Source organism: Neodiprion fabricii, chromosome 2 (genome assembly GCF_021155785.1).
Source record: "Neodiprion fabricii isolate iyNeoFabr1 chromosome 2, iyNeoFabr1.1, whole genome shotgun sequence".
NCBI classification, from domain to species: Eukaryota; Metazoa; Arthropoda; class Insecta; order Hymenoptera; family Diprionidae; genus Neodiprion; species Neodiprion fabricii.
Window position 1 is genome coordinate 22,671,277 of NC_060240.1, and position 16,891 is coordinate 22,688,167.

Genomic DNA, 16,891 nt, shown 5'->3' on the forward strand with positions numbered 1-16,891 from the left:
GAGTAGGAGTAGGAGTAGGAGTGGGAGTAGGAGTGGGAGTAGGATCAGGAGTAGGAGTAGGTGTAGAAATAGGAGTAGAAGTGGGAGTATTAGTAGGAGTAGGAGTTGGAATAGGAACAGAAGAAGTAGGAGTAGGAGTAGAAGAAGAAGTAGGAGTAGGAGTAGGAGTGGGAGTGGGAATAGTAGTCGAAGTAGGAGTAGAAGTAGGAGTAGAAGTAGGGGTTGAATTAGGAGTAGTGGGATCAGAAGTAGGAGTAGGAGTAGGATCAGGAGTAGGAGTAGGAGTATGAGTAGGATCAGGAGTAGTAGTAGTAGTAGTAGCTAGCACCACCACACCGAAAACTCATGAAGGGAAAACAATTTCATAAAAAACTGCTACGTCCGTGAAGGGGGTTTACTCCCGAGCAGTAGGAAGAAACAGGTTCGGCTTCTCTTTTACGTACTAGGACAACCGGAAGTTGGGATAAGTGTTGAATAAACTTGGGTGTGTTTGATATATCGATTGTATGTTCATTGCGTAGAAGTTGAGATAGCGGTAGGAATGAAGTGGGCTGTGTGAAAGACATATAAGAGGTCTAGATGTGACGTTGTTGAGAGTTAGAATAAGAGTGTTTCCAGAAACGAAACGTACGGGTGCAGAAAAGGTGTGAGGATGTTGAAGGAAGGGAATGGAATTTCATCAGTAAAGGCGATAGTGAGTAACGTGAGGCTAGGTAGAGATAAGAGGACAGGACAGAGTAAGAAAATAGAGAGCGGTGATACGCCGAACGTAACAAAACGATGACGTAGGAATTTTAGGCTCATTTCCGTATCTTCATACGCACTCGTCCCAAATTTCGTAATTCTGAAAAAAACGAAAATAAATAGTACCTATAGGTACTACGGTAACGTTAAACCAGCACCACCACACCTCGCACCACCAAATTCTCACATAATCACTTTTTCGAAATTCTTCCCCGTTGTTTTTTTACAGCATGATGGTACTGACTTGACGTCAATCTAGTACCGATTCGCGCTTTTCTCGTATTTTTCGGAAGCGTAAAATTCGCGACTGTCGTATATAATCAGCCCGAAATGAGCCTAAAATTCTCACATAATCACGTTTTCGAAACTCCGCCTCTTTCCCTAGTTTTTGGTATGGTTATGCTGGCCTAATGTCAGCTGGCTCAACGCCGGCACTAGTGCCGTATTTTAAAAAGTATTTTCAATCATAAACATTCCTCACGGTAACATTTCACGTTTCACGCAAATTCCTGCGTACTCATTTTCTAGGGATTGTTTCCTCTGTCCTAATTTTAGGTGCGGTGGTGCTAGGTTAACGTTAACCCAGCACTACCACAGATTTTTTCGGTTATTTCAAAAGCCAGAAATTTGGAACGACTCCATATGTCGAGCCTAAAATGAGCCTGAAATCGTTACGTGATCGTTGTTTCGAAATTCTTTCCTCTTCCCTAGTTGTCGGTGTCGTGGTGCTGGCTTAACCTTGCCGTAGCACCTTATAACGCTAAATTCTATTAGCCACAGATGAGGACTTACCGTTGACACTTTGGCGCGATCCTCCACTTACTCTGAACACTAAACTGTAACACAATCAATTACGTTGGGCACCGGACGCGTTAGCGTGGAATTTCAAACAATAATACGAATTAATAAAAAAAAAACAAGACGAAACAATACGGAAATTAACTAGAGAACCCGTTGTACGGCTGACTAGGCTCAGGTACTCACACGAACTGGTAGAGTGGCGGTATTCAAGGCAGCTAACGCTAATTAAAGAATTAAAGAAAGTTAAGAAATAAAGAATGAACTCAAGTTAGGGAAACTGAACGGGTCAATCAGTCTGTATTGTCGAGTAGGTTACAGGTTTAAGACAGTCAAATTAAATGGCAACGATAGCGGTAGTTAATAAAACTGGCCCTAGTCGTTCACAGAACTTTCGATAGAATAGAATTAAACGGTAGCTTTGAAACGAGAGACGATAGGGCACAGCGAATAATGAGCGTAAGTCAGGAGAAGTGATATAATGCAAGAATTTACTTAAAACTACATGTCACGGGGCGACGTGATCTTACCCAAATTGCAAAGAATTACGCTACGCGAATTATTATTCTGTTAATTACAAACGAGAGTGAGAACTTTATGGCAATCGATAGAAAACAAAATGGCGATAGCTCGGGAGATAATAACGGAAGAATAAGACAAATTTACTATAGATTCTAACCAGTATGAAAGATTGACATTCATTAATAGTTTACAAAAATCGTTGGCGTAGACGATAGACTAGAGTCAACGGTAAAGTACGAGGGATAATTTACGAGAGAGTTATTGATAAATGATAGAATCAATAATTTATAATATTTAGGAATTCGAGGAATTATACAATGAAATCTCAAAATATAACTTCGAGAGAATACAAGATTACGAGAGAATGCAAAATTATGAGAGAGTGAGAAATTCAGAGAGTTTGCTAAATAAAGAAATATACTAAATACACCTGAGTACAATAAAATCAGGGATAATACGCAAAACTTAAATTAACACAGAAATACGGTATTGCGGAAAGATACAAAGAAAATAATATAAGGTTGTCAATAGCAACAGGAAAGGTTCAGTAGTATTTAGCGACTAATTCTACGCTCGGTTATACTCCACGGAACTCGATTTACGATACAATAAGCATAATATAAATAAAATTAGATAAGTAATACAAGAAATAAAATATAATAAGCACTACTATCACAGAAAATTAAGAAAAGAAAGATAAAGCCAATATGGCTCCAGATACGGTAGAAATTACAGAAGCAGATTAATAGAGATTTACTAATAAGCAAAGACGTTCACAAATGCGAAAGAATAATTATTCGGTAGTAACAAGGTCGCTCAGACACGGAATTTGTTAATTACTGAAACCATTCAGTCACACGGCGGATTAACGCGACTCAAAGCCGTGGACCATGATTCACACAAAATCGGCATCACACGATGCAACCAAGAAAAGATGAATACAATAAGAAAGAAAATAGAAATTATGAGCAACTTCGTAATGATATAATACAAAGGCAGAAGCCTTACCTTGATAGGTGACTTCAGGCACACATTTAATTTATTTTAAAAGAAACTTAAAAATAGCAAAAGAAAACGAGAAGGCCGGAAGGTAATTTAAAGGAAAGGATGAAGCTAACGGCAGTACAACGATAGGGGGTGGTGAATAAACGGTAGATAAAATAACGATAGAGCGATAAAGGAAGAAAAGAAACGGTAGACCAAAACGAGAGTATATATTGGGAATCGTAACTGTCTCCTGGCGGGTCAAGCGTAGAATAGACGGAGGTTGGAGTCCGGATTACCGATCTCGCCGTTGTCGTCACGCGGTCCTTCTTCTATTCGATTGGTCGTTTGTTGACCCACCATAAATGGGTCATCCCTCTTGTGCTGAATATTGGTTATAATTACGTAACACATTTTCGAAGATTGCCGATACATGATACGTAATGTCCTGCCCGTGATTTCGTCGTTGACACCAACCCGTACAATTTTTCAGCTGCTTGACCTTACTGTCCAGGTTGCCTATCATTTACGATTCCTTTGACAGAGGCATGTACGGAGGATGCCTCCCGGTCAAAGTTACCGAGTGGAAGGCGACGACTTACTGTAACTTAATGTTCGGTTCCACCGGTTTCGTCGTGTAGGCAGTTACCAGCTGCCCACGATATATCACGGAGACCGTGCAGTCACACGGCGACTTAATGCAACTCTAAGTCGTGAACCATGACTCACATGATTATAGTCCTTATTGATAGGAAGGCTCCGTCGATCCTCAGAATGAGAGCCTTATCAAACTGGACGTAGTACTTTAGGGGTCGGTACGGCACCTGGCCGGTAAGTCGGAAGATGGCAGGCTACGGACTGCCCTGTATGCCATCCTTACGGCATTCGGGAAAGCGGGTGGCTGGTTTCTCCTTGACAAGTTGGTCCCTCGGCTGTCCGGAGGTCTTTACATCCATGTACGCCGGCAACCGAGGTGGTACGAGCGGTTCGGATGGGTGCTAGCCCAGGTATTTCAGAAGCACACCAAGGTAGCCACTGTAATCTTATCAGACCATCGTGTCGGTAGACGAAGTCATCGAGAACTGGAAACGGTAGTCATCGGTCCCTTGGTGCTCGGGATCGTCGTCGTCCGTGTACCTTGTTAGCTTGCGCCGAAGCGCGAAATACGGAATTTGCAAAGAAAGAATCAGTTGCTAGTAGTTATTGCCTATTTTGTATCGAGTTCAGTTGGAGTACCCCGCCAGGGACGCCGTTTCCAAAGGTTTCCTTCAGGTTTGTGCCCTTGTGACGGGCGATTCTAAAACCCCACGTTACAATACAAATGCACGATTTCTTATGTATAGCTAAATATTTATTTTGCCATATTCAAATATACGATTTGTTAACAGTAAAAAAATCCTGCTCACTATAAAAGGACTCTTTTCTCAGTGTAGATAAGTTAGAAAAATTAAACACCCGTATAAAATTACACTTGTATTTATTCCAATGATGAGACATGAAGGTAACTTATTAATCCATATTTACACCAGCTGGGAACTGTTGCTTACAAATACGAAGTCTTGCTCGACTACCAAGTCAACAAATACGTTGTACAAGATGGATGGTTGAATGCCGTTCAAAGACATCCCTGATAGTCAGAGAGCCACCTATTCTTGGATAAAGATTTAGCAATATATAAGAAGTTGCCCTGCAAGTTATTCTTAATTGTTTCAAGCGATGATTTAACTCATCAATCGTTAGTGGGATCCGTATAAAGTTATAAGTATACGTAAAACCCTTTGTTAAATTATCAGATTTGTCAGGTACAAAGATCATTTCATAAATGCAAACATAGAAAATACCGGAATTATTAAAAGAAACCGATGCCTCGTATCAAATAATTTCGAAATGGTGATACATTTATTAGATTCACGATTATACTCTACTTTGGTTTATTTTACCAAAAGGAAATCTTTCTCGATGAATTGATTGAAATGATTTTTTCCACGAAGTCGCATCGTTGAATACTTAATTCAGAAGACGCCTGCGATTGCATCTAATTATTATCGATAAATATATATTATTATTGAGAATAAATTTTTTCATTTGCGTACCAATACCATAAACCCAATTCATTTTGACGACTCCGGCTGATGCACCGAATTCGCAAATTGCTTCCACCGTAAGGATTAGAAGCAATCAAACGCAGGCCGTGACTAAGTCTTATTGTGTGTCATACACCATGGAAAACATGAAATAGAAATGGTTAATCTCTTCGCTTTCACAATTTCTGAGAAGTTGCATTGATTGTCCTTTTATGGTCACTAAACTAAGAGGGTCACTGAGGCAAAAAGCCCTACAGGTATAATAAAATGGCAGATTCTCGCAGCTTTCCGTCCCAATCAACTCTGGATTTGAGGTATTTTATGGTACCCTTTGTATACTCCCTACCTGCGATAGTAGTATAGCTATGAGAGTTCTACACGCAGATTCCTGTTACCGACACTTACTGACCGAGCCGCACCCCAGACGCAAACCCTTTTCCGCGATGACGTCACAGTCTGCCGTACCGGCTTGAGGTCAAAACCGTGCAACCTTACCGACAGTTGTATCGATCGAGGGTCAAAATCGTGCTGTTTTACCGACAATCTTACCGACCGAAGGTCAAAGTCTGTAGTGCTCGCCTGCCAACGGTAGAGGGCGCAGCGGGGGCGAGAACTTTTTTACCGTCCCGCATTCTTTTCCCACGATAGGACTGCTGATGTGTAACATTAACCACTCCGATTTCCTTTCCCACGGTAGGACTGCTGATGTGTAACATCAACCACCCCACATTCCTTTCCCACGTTATCAGCCACATGACATTCCAAAATTAATAGTTCCGAGAATTGTTTTGTCTGAAATTTGTTCAAGGTCAGAGCGAGTCTTTCGGAATTCAACGTCGCACCGAAATCCTTTGACCGTATGCCGCTCGCCGTCAAGTCGAAACTTGTCGAACACATTGTTTTGTCTAAAATCCTTTGACCGCATGCCGCTCTCCGTCGAGTCGAAACTCGTCGGACGATTCCGAGTATGGTTTTCGTCGAACGATTCCGAGAATTGTTTTTCACTTACTCGGATGTCGGTTTGATATCCAAAGTCGACCGATAGCCGCGGTACATTCAAAGCCATGGATCTGCGGTGTTGGGTTACTATCGCTCTGGGAATGCTAGAAGGTGCGCGCGCATACACAAACATACGTACAGCTGCCCCATAAAAAGGACGCTCATCACTGCAAACGATCATTAAGTCACAACTTGTCAAGTATACGTAAGGAAAAAGCTCAAGATGGAATCCGCGAAGTGTTTGAGATTGATCGATATTATGGAATCGGCGTACAAAATCTTGGGCAAATCATCATCAACAGCAGAGATTCAGAAATGGATAAAATTTGGAAGTCAAAATATTCGGCTTCTAAACAAAATTTTGCGAAAGGCTTCATCGATTGGAGAAAAGATGAGAATTATCACAACGATCGGAATCTTGAAAGCGCTCGCGGAAAAATTCAAACGTCTTCAGAAAACGGGTGTAGGTACGCGGAAAGTAAGAAGAAGCGATCGAGTTCACTGGGAAGATTTGGAATCAGCTTTCGAGGAGAGAATTCGAACTGGATCCATCGTCAATTTGAAGCATAAAGATCTGGAGAGATTTCTAGAAGACGCAAAGGTACTAGCTGTGACGAGACTAAAAAACGCTCCGAAGAAAGACAGGAGCTGGAAAGCCAACGTTATCCTGGCTTGTAAATTTGAAGTTAGAAAAGATGATCGCACGGTGGAAGAAATCAAATTTTTCAATACGAGAAATGAAATCATCCTCCAGACAACGGATGTCAATGAATGGTTCATCGAAAACGCGACGGAGCGTTTGTTGAAAAAGGTGGAAGATTTCCAGGAAAAGGATTCAGGCTGGTCGCTGACGGAAATAATCAATTTGACTGTGAATATCAACAAGTACCTGCCACTACGAGGCGGTGTCTTCACATACACCCCGTTACCTGAGCATATCAGTGATAAGAAGGCTGTAGTAAACATAAGAAACAACGACTCTTACTACTTTCTTTGGTCGGTCACCGCAGCTCTGTTCCCAGCCGACAACACCATCCTAACGCGACCAGCTCGTACCCGCATTTCAGCTCAGTGCTACGGTATGATGGTATAAAGTTTCCTATGTCTCTAGACAAAAACACATTTTCAAAATTTGAGAAGCTTAATGGCCTTTCAATTAACGTTTATGGTATAGACCAAGGTGATCGGAAAAAAGTGAAATAGTACCGATTCACCTGAGTCAGAATGAGTCTGATAAACCTGTAATTCATCTTTTGGCGATAGAAACTAAAATCACTGACGATGACGATGATGATGATGTCGATATGGAAAATTATGAAAAAAATTGAATCTTTCATTTTACTTGTTTTCAAAATTTGTCTCGATTAACAAGTTCTCAAATTTCTAAACGTAATGGTCGTACTTGGTTGTGCGATAGATGTTTGACTTAATTTCATTCTGAAAGATGTTTAACAAAGCACAATGTGGATTGCATGAATTTAAACAAAACCAAAGTTATTCTACCTACAGATGAGGAAAAAATACTGAAATTTAAAAATTTCAAGCACAAAGAAACCGTTCCATTCTGTATTTACGCGGATCTCGAATGTTTACTGGAACCTACGCTCAAAAAGATGGGTACAAGAACAATTTATCAGAAGCATCTTCCGTATAGTATAGCTTACTATCTACATTGTGCGTTTGACGATTCGCTTTCAAAATTTTAAATTAATCGTGAAGAGACTTGCGTTCAGTGGTTTGTGAATGAGTTAGCGGAATTGGCACATTCGTTAGAAGTTTATTTCAAAACTATTGTACCGATGGAACCGCTCAATTTCAATCAAATCAACGAATTTGATTTATCGGCGGTCTGTCATATTTGTGAAAAAACCGTTTACGCCCACAGACGTGAAACATCGGGATTACTGTCATTTCACGGGAAAGTACCGTGGTGCTGCTCACCGAGGTTGCAATCTAAATTACCAAAATTCGCACACTATCCCAGTGATATTCCACAATCTGTCGGATTACGATTCACATTTTCTGATCAAAGCCCTGGCTACATCGTTCGAGGGCAGAATTGAGCTTCTACCCGTAAACATAGAAAAGTACATTTCTTTTACAAAATATGTCGAGGGGACAGATATAAAGCTTAGATTCGTAGATTCGTACCGTTTCATGCCTAGCAGCCTCGATAAATTAGCAACGTATCTCGGTGATGATCAGAAATCAATCACACGAAAATTTTATCGTAGCTCAGATAAATTTCAGTTATTGACCAGAAAAGGTGTCTTCCCGTACGAATACATAGACAGTTGGGAGAAGCTCGAGGACAGACGGTTACCATCCAAACAACAATTTTACTTAAAATTGAATGATCAGGATATATCAGACGACGACTATGCACATGCATGTAAAGTTTGGCAAACTTTTAACGTTCAAACTTTGAGAGAGTATTCGGAGTTATATTTACAGACGGACGTGTTTTTACTGGCTGACGTTTTTCAAAATTTTCGACAGAATTGTTGGACGACGTACAAACTGGACCCGTTACATTACTACACAGCGCCCGGTCTGTCGTTTGATGCAATGTTAAAATCTACAGGCATCGAACTCGAGCTTCTCACCGACATAGACATGGTTATGTTTATCGAAAAGGGTATTCGAGGTGGTGTGTCACAGTGTTCAAACAGATACGCAAAGGCCAACAATAGATATATGGGAGAGGAATTTGATCCTGAGGTCGAAGAATCTTATCTCATGTACTTTGACATTAATAATTTGTACGGTGCTGCTATGAGCTTTGCTCTGCCATACAGTTCCTTCGAATGGTTATCAGACTTCGGACAATGCGACGTTCTTACCATCTCGGACGATGCGGAGTTTGGTTACATACTGGAGGTGGATTTGGAATATCCTGCGGAACTGCATGAAATTCATAAGGATTTACCACTGTGTCCGGAGCACTACATACCTCCGATCTCGAATAGTAAGCAACCGAAATTGACACCCACGCTATTTTCCAAGAAAAACTACGTTGTTCACTACCGCGTTTTGAAAGAATGCTTACAATTAGGCTTAAAATTACTCAAAATTCACAGAGTTCTCAAATTCAGACAAACCCCGTGGCTCAAAAAATACATAGATTTGAATACCGATTTGCGCAAAAAATCTCACAAACGAATTCGAGAAAAATCTTTACAAACTGATGAACAACGCAGTTTTTGGCAAAACAATGGAAAATGTTAGGAAGTATAGAGATGTCACACAGACATCCCAGAAATGGGATGGAAGATACGGTGCTAGAGCTACTATAGCCAAACCCAATTTTCACAGCTGCACCGTTTTCGACAAAGATATAATTATCGTTGAAATGAGTAAGACGAAAGTCAAGTTAAATAAACCGTTGTATGCAGGTTTCTCCATCATGGATCTGGCTAAAACATATATCTACGATTTTCATTATAATTATGTTAAGCAGAAATTCGGCAACCGAGCAAAATTAATGTATACGGATACCGACAGTTTGATTTACAATTTTACCGTCCCCGACATATACGAACCCATGAAGGAGGACTTGCACAAATTCAACACGTCGGATTATCCGCTTGACAACGTTTACGGAATACCTCTAGCGAACAAAAAAGTTCTTGGCTTGATGAAAGACGAGAATAACGGAAAAATAATGCTGGAATTTGTAGGATTAAGAGCCAAATTGTACGCATTGAGAGTCTTGGGAGACGAGAAAGACAACAAACGTGCCAAAGGTGTCAAAGGATCAGTGTTGAGAAAAATAACTTTCAACGATTATTTGGAATGTGTTTTGAACCGTGAAAATCTATCCTCAAATCAGCATTTGATATTGAGTCGAAAGCACGAGGTATACACCGTAGAACAGCAGAAAGTAGCACTGAGCTGGAATGACGACAAGCGGATCGTGTTTCAAAACACGACCGACACGCTTCCGTGGGGTTACAAGCCTGCACCGTAGCTTTATAATTACCGTATCGTAATCTATGTAGGACTTAATTTATAACTGTACCATGATGTATAAAGTATTATTATTATGTAGGGCTTAATTTTTACAATTGTACCATCGCGTATAAAATATTATTATGTAGGATAGTGAATAAGAACGCTCCTAAATATAAAAAATTGTACAACGATGCATATGTCTGTCGATTGTCTAAAAAATAAAGACGCATACTTGTTATGTGACGGGTATAAAATAAAGAGGGACATACGTTTCTAGAAAAAATTCATTTATTTAAATGTTACATATCCGATTCGTTTATCCAACTGTTGTGCGTATTGTCAAAACCTAACCATTTAACGTATATTTTTCTTCCACGCTTCTTGAGCACCTTCTCCACCAGATAGATATCCGGATGTTTAACCTTGAGGAGCTCTTATTCGTAGAAACCACCAGCAATGGGTTGATCTCGGTAGTCTTTGAGCTTATACGTCACAGGATCAGTATTTTCCACTCGACTTATCGTGAATATTTCAGTCGTCCAATTAGGAGTGTAACCTCTTTCGAAGACATTTCTGAGTCTGCTGATTCGAACTTTGTCGCCGGATTCGGATTTTGCCGAAACTACAACCTGTAACTAGCACCATCAAAATGCAGCTCCTACAACTCACCGACTACTCAGAGGCACGAATCACGCAATGCAAAGTAGAGATACATCGATCGATCTTTCAGTGCGGAATGCATTCGCATATTTCGGCAACTAGCAACGGACAACTCGAATATATACACTTTGTATCAAAAGAAGAATGCATACAATTTCGTAGATTTATTATCGTTTTTCACAGATTCATTGGATTCACTTGGATTTATCGCAGATTCGTCGTTATTTTTCATGGATTTATTGGAATGTTTCGTAGATTTATTATCGTTTCTCACGGATTCATTGGTTTCAATTGGATTTATCGCAGATTCGTCGTTATTTTTCATGGATTTATTGGAATATTTCGTAGATTTATTATCGTTTTTCACAGATTCATCGGATTCACTTAGATTTATTGCATATTCTTCATTATTTTTCATGGATTCATTGGAACGTTTCGTAGGTTTGTGATTGTTTTTCACGGATTCATTGGATTCACTTGGATTTATCGCGGATTCGTCATTATTTTTCATGGATTTATTGGAATGTTTCGTAGATTTATTATCGTTTCTCACGGGCTCATTGGATTCAGTTGGATTTATCGCAGATTCGTCATTATTTTTCATGGATTCATTGCCGTATTATATGCATTCGTCGGGATATATTTGATATTTTGTGGGTATATTCTTATAATTAACGGTTTCTTTTGCATTCTCGCTTTTGATTTTAAAATTCTGGGTATCTGATTCTGAAGACTCCTCTGTTTCACTCATTTCCTCCAGGATTTGCGGTGGAATCCTCAGCCTTACTTCCGAGTCTGACGTATTAATTGCATAAAGGTACGCTTTACTACCTCGGTTTGCCACTAACGCGTTCCCTATGTAGACGTTGTCACCTGCGTCTAACAGAGGTACGTACCCTTCGGTTTACTCAGTTTTTTAGAGATTGATACGGATGCCAAGCTGTGTCCTCGATGGAATTACGATAACATCTTCCGGATTTTTGACCTTTTCCTTTCCTTTAAGAGGTTCGGAAATTTCCGTCTTTAAATCGGATTTTGTATAACCGAGACACCCGTTAGATTCTACATCTAGGAGCGGTAAAACCTCGGCGCTTAGTTCGGTCTCCGCGAGTTTGTCGCAGTTGCCAGTCTGCGCTCTATTCCGAGTCGTTTTTTCCTGCTGGTTTAGAAATAGGATTTGTACGTTACCGAATTCTAATGTGCCTTTATCAAAATTTATCTGAGCTCGCTTTTCGCTGAAGAACTGGGATCCTATTATTCCGTCCTATGGGATTGGTAAATTTTCCGGAACTATATGGAATTGAGCTTCGGTTCCTATTACGTTTATGGGAACTTCTCCCATAGCTTCTACGCACGCGGGGACTATTCCGCTAAGATTAAATTTTTTTTGTTCGTTTATTTCGATTTCTGACCTTACACAGTTATTTTTCATAATGTTCAGGTCGGAGCCTGTATCCAACATGAAAGTACTCGGATTTTGTAATTCGCTCGCTTCTAATTTGATCGTAGGGATTATACTCTCTGGATTTATGATCGTGTTGATTGATTTGTTATCGGAATTTTGAGGCGGATCTATAATTATTTGTTCCATATCGCTTGTATGCAACGTCACTAGTTTTCTATCGGTACGCCCTGTATAATAGACAAGGTGCGGTTGGGTGTTTTGAGAGCCTCCGAGATCGCACCGTCGTTCGGCAGGCTCTCCCCGTTTCCCGAAAATGAGACTCGATTTTCTCGCGGTATTTGATTTAATCTACCATTTCGCTGTTTAATTGGACATTCGCTGATTAAGTGACCGTAGTTTCTACAATATCGACAGTATTCGCGTGGTTGTTCTGTCTGGTATTCGTCAGGTCAGTTCGAATTGTAGGGCTGATAATTTGTTTGTGGAGTATAACGCGTTTGTCTAATTATTTGATTATCGTCGTATTGATTTGGACGCTGATTTCATTGTCTGAAATTTGATTGTGACCTCTGCGGGCTAGGGTCCCTTGAATAAGTTCTTTTACGGTACGAGTTATTGTTGGGATAAACGTTTCCGCGTTATTGGTTGTTCCCTTGATAGCGATTTACGCGATATTGATTATTTCTAGGATAACCTTGTTGATTAGGGGAGTTCGACCTTCGATTACTGTAATTGTCTTGGTTACTAAAATTCGGAGGTCCCTGTTGTCGATTGGGATGATTTTCTCTTGAATCGTAACCGGGTTGCGGTTGGTCATTTGTTTGACGATGTTGATGTTTCGGAAATTGATTTCTCGAGTTAGTATTATCTTGCAGTTGGTAGGTGTTCGAGTTACGTCGAGAATCCGAATAAGCATCTCTCGAATTATAATTATCCCGATAGTCTGCTCGATTACCTTGGATAACATAAGTTTGATTCCGAGGTTTACGGTGATCGTAATAGCTTTTATCTGAATTATATTGGCAATCGTATTGATCGTGGTCGTTTGCTCCGCATACAACGCAATTACATGGTTAAAACATCGCGTAATTTATCGTAGCGTCTTGAATTGTGCTAGGTTGATCTCCTCGTCTAAGTTGGATTTTAATTTTCTCCTGTTTCTCTACTTTCATCGCCGCGTCGACCAGTTCTTTTAGAGTAACGGGTACTGTGGGGATTTTTCCGTCGATTTCGGGTCTTAATCCGCGCAGAAAAGCGGCTTTGCCGTCCGTTTCGGTATTTCGCGTAAAAATTTCGAAATCATCTTCACGTTGTTTCTGCAAGAATGCCTGTCTTATATTTTCCATCGCTTCGCGTACCCTTGATGCGTACGTCACGACATCTTCATTCTGTCTTTGGAAAATTTTCCCTAGTTCACCCTGACAGAGATTAACGGATTTGGTTGGTCCATAAAGCTCATTTATTCGCGCGGTTAATTCGTCTACGGTATCGAACCGTTCGTTCTCGATCACACGTCGAGCTACTCCCTTGATTTTATTACGTATTATTCGCGCGAGGCTTAATTCGACTTGAGGCGGAACCATTTCGCGTGCATCCTTGCATCCCTGCACAAAACTTCTAACCTGGACGGATTGCCGTCAAACACCGGGACTGCCACTAAGGCATCCTTAATTGAGATATAATGATAAGTCGGTGCGGGTAAGGCGGTTGCGCCTGTACTTACAACGGGTTCGCTTACCATTTTAAATTCCTGAGGAATCTTAATATGTGTTTGGGATTGGTTTTCGTCGTCAGACAGGTTCGATAGCGGGGAGCTTGAGAGTAATAATAAAAAAATATTTTTGACTCGTTTTTATGGATATGTATAACGAGTTGGGATGCTGTGATGTTCTGAACAATTCTCCTTATTTTATGGGTTTCCGGTTCAATAACCGATGCGTATGTGATGACTGAATTCGAATTTTTGTTAATAAGGTTTATTTTAACTTTTAGATTCCGTGTCGGAGGAAAAGGAGGTGGAAATCGTTGAAAGTTTGAACGGGAGGTATTCAGAAATAATTTTTGCCTTTTTCCTAATCTTTGCGTCTTCTTCGCTAATTGTTCTGGGTCGCGTTGGGGGCTCGAACAGCTTATTTCTTTCTTTTATTCGTTTTTCTGTATCTCCCGTGTAATAGCAAATATCTTCAGAAGTTCCGATGGTATGGTTAGAATTCTGCGGTTTATTCAGATAAGGCTCCTTTACAGAGTCCGGGATTTCGTGCGGATCGTTTAATATAATCGACTGAGTATATTGTTCCCAAAGCTTCACTACGGTTCCGCGTTTTCCTCGATTTATTTCGTTCGATTTTGGGAGCATTCGTTATGAGAACAAAGGGTATTCGTCAGGGGTTTCGATTAAAGGTTGGAATCTTGGTTCGACAGAGTATTTCGATAAAAACGAGGGATCTCAGTGATACAAGATCCCAGTAGGTGCGATATTGAAGAAATATTTGAATGGAAAATTTCCAGAGCGGATGGAAGAATTCTTGACTGACTCATTGATTTTTACAATTTTGGCGAGTTAACGGGTATTAAAATTCAGGTTTGTTAAGTTATTTTATTAAATCGAGCGAGATTAGGATGATTTACAGTTCGTGTCGGTAGCGCGCAAAATTTCTGCCATCCGTCGGTCGCTACTCGCGTCGCAAAAAGTTTTTCGCAATTATAACGTTTGGCTTCCCGGCCAATGCACCAAAAAATTTTATATGTGACGTCGGAACAGTACCTGGTGGAAATTTCCAGATATTGGACACCGGAATCGTTCACACAGCTACAGTTAGACTCACATCAGTAGTTTGGATCACCAATTACCGATAAAGTATTGAAATACACCAGACAACGGGCATTCTGTCGCTCTAATCGAACGAACCGAGGAAGGAGTAATTATTGGATAAAAGATTTAATTAATTGGCTTACCTTTTGAGAATAATCTGGATATGATGACTTGCAGCGTAGATTGGTGAGAGAATTTAACGGAATGACTGATTTTAATATATTTGGATACTTTGATTAACTTGGATTTATTTTATAAGTTCAATATTTCAAGTCACAAAAACGGAGTTACTTAGTGTAAGATCTTAAATTAATATGACAAAATTGAGCTGAAAGCTCGCTGGACTTTTGGGCAGAATAACGTTGTATGAAAAATTTAAATGGAAAAGGCAGAAGGATTTTACCGCGAGACTGTACCGGAACAAGATGACGAATCTGGTGGTAGAAACCAAGAGGAAACCATTCTTAGGTGTTTGTGTTATAACTATCTTAAGAGATTTATGGTATTTAACAATTTGATAATTCGTAGTTTTAGAGCAGGTTTACATGTGTGCTTTCGTATATAATTCTCTTCTGTAATTATTACTTCTCATATTGATATAAATCGGCTTGGAAGCTTCTAGAACGTTTTTCTTATGTTTGTTGGTTGCCTGTTATTGGGCGTTGCCACGTATGCATCTTTGAGTTTATTGCGAGTTGATTGACCTTCAATCGTTTCGCCGTTAAGTTTCCTAATGTGTTCTCTAGATGGAGCTCTGTATGGCTCCACATTGGAGATCTGCATTGCCTTCAAACGCTGTGCGCGCTGCCTACAATCCAGCGTTACGGAGAGAGGTATAATTCATGCCGGATAATTGGTATTCATGGTTTTGAAGGTTTTGCAGTCTCTGGTTTTATGGATTATTGCAGCAGTGCTATCTTTACAATATATTAGTTACACACTTATCTATGGTTTTACAGTCTTTTATACTCCAGGCTATATGGTATAGCGTAAGTTGCTTATAGTGTAGCTCTGAGCTCCGAATGCACAAATGGCATTGTCGAGTATTATATAATAATTGGATAAAATGGTGTTAGTTAATTATGGTGTTAATATGACAATGATATATAATAACGTATAATAATATTATAGCTCAGTTTTTCAAAAAAATTATACGTTTCAACAAATGAAAATTGCCTCGTGATTAATATTAATATTGATGATGCATATCCGCATTTCAATTTTAGACGGTCATTGACTGTCTTACGAGCTTCGCATCAAGAAGCGTAAGATTCCAAAATGTAAACACACTTACAGACATTCTTACAAGTTGTGTCTCGAAGAGGAAGAACACTTTCTATATTCACACATACTATCGCAGCACAAGAAAACAAATTTGAACTTACTGGTGATGAGAGGAATTAACGACATCAGAGTCAGGGCGGCTAGGTGGTCTAGTGGAGTAAGGCTCCGGTAAAGCATCGCTAGATACCAGGTTCGATTCCTGGCTCCGTCATTAATTTTTCGAATTCACCAGTTTTTCAAAAAAATTATACGTTTCAGCAAATGAAAATTGCCTCGTGATTAATATTAATATTGATGATGCATATCCGCATTTCAATATTAGACGGTCATTGACTGTCTTACGAGCTTCGCATCAAGAAGCGTAAGATTCCAAAATGTAAACACACTTACAGACATTCTTACAAGTTGTGTCTCGAAGAGGAAGAACACTTTCTATATTCACACATTATAGCTCTTTGTAGTGCGAAGATTTCGTAACATGGTTTTTAAGCTTCGGTTAGTGAATGTCATAGTTATTTCCATCTAGGGATATTCCAAATACTTAGACAGTTGTTTTAATTCCTTATGGTTTCAAGATTCTCGTACTTCGGGTTTGGTTAGTTCATAAAAGTAACATGCAGTAATAATAGTCGATAAAACATACGG

At 39.8% G+C, this 16,891-nt stretch overlaps 1 protein-coding gene across 1 annotated transcript in view; it reads left to right on the plus strand.

Moving 5' to 3' along the window:
- The window catches only part of LOC124175488 (equilibrative nucleoside transporter 4), a 76,590-nt gene that overhangs the window by 44,510 nt on the left and 15,189 nt on the right, over positions 1 to 16,891 (plus strand). The window contains exon 11 of the transcript XR_006869172.1: positions 16,708 to 16,734. The gene's annotated coding sequence lies outside the window, so the exon portion shown is untranslated. The remainder of the gene's footprint in view (positions 1 to 16,707; positions 16,735 to 16,891) is intronic.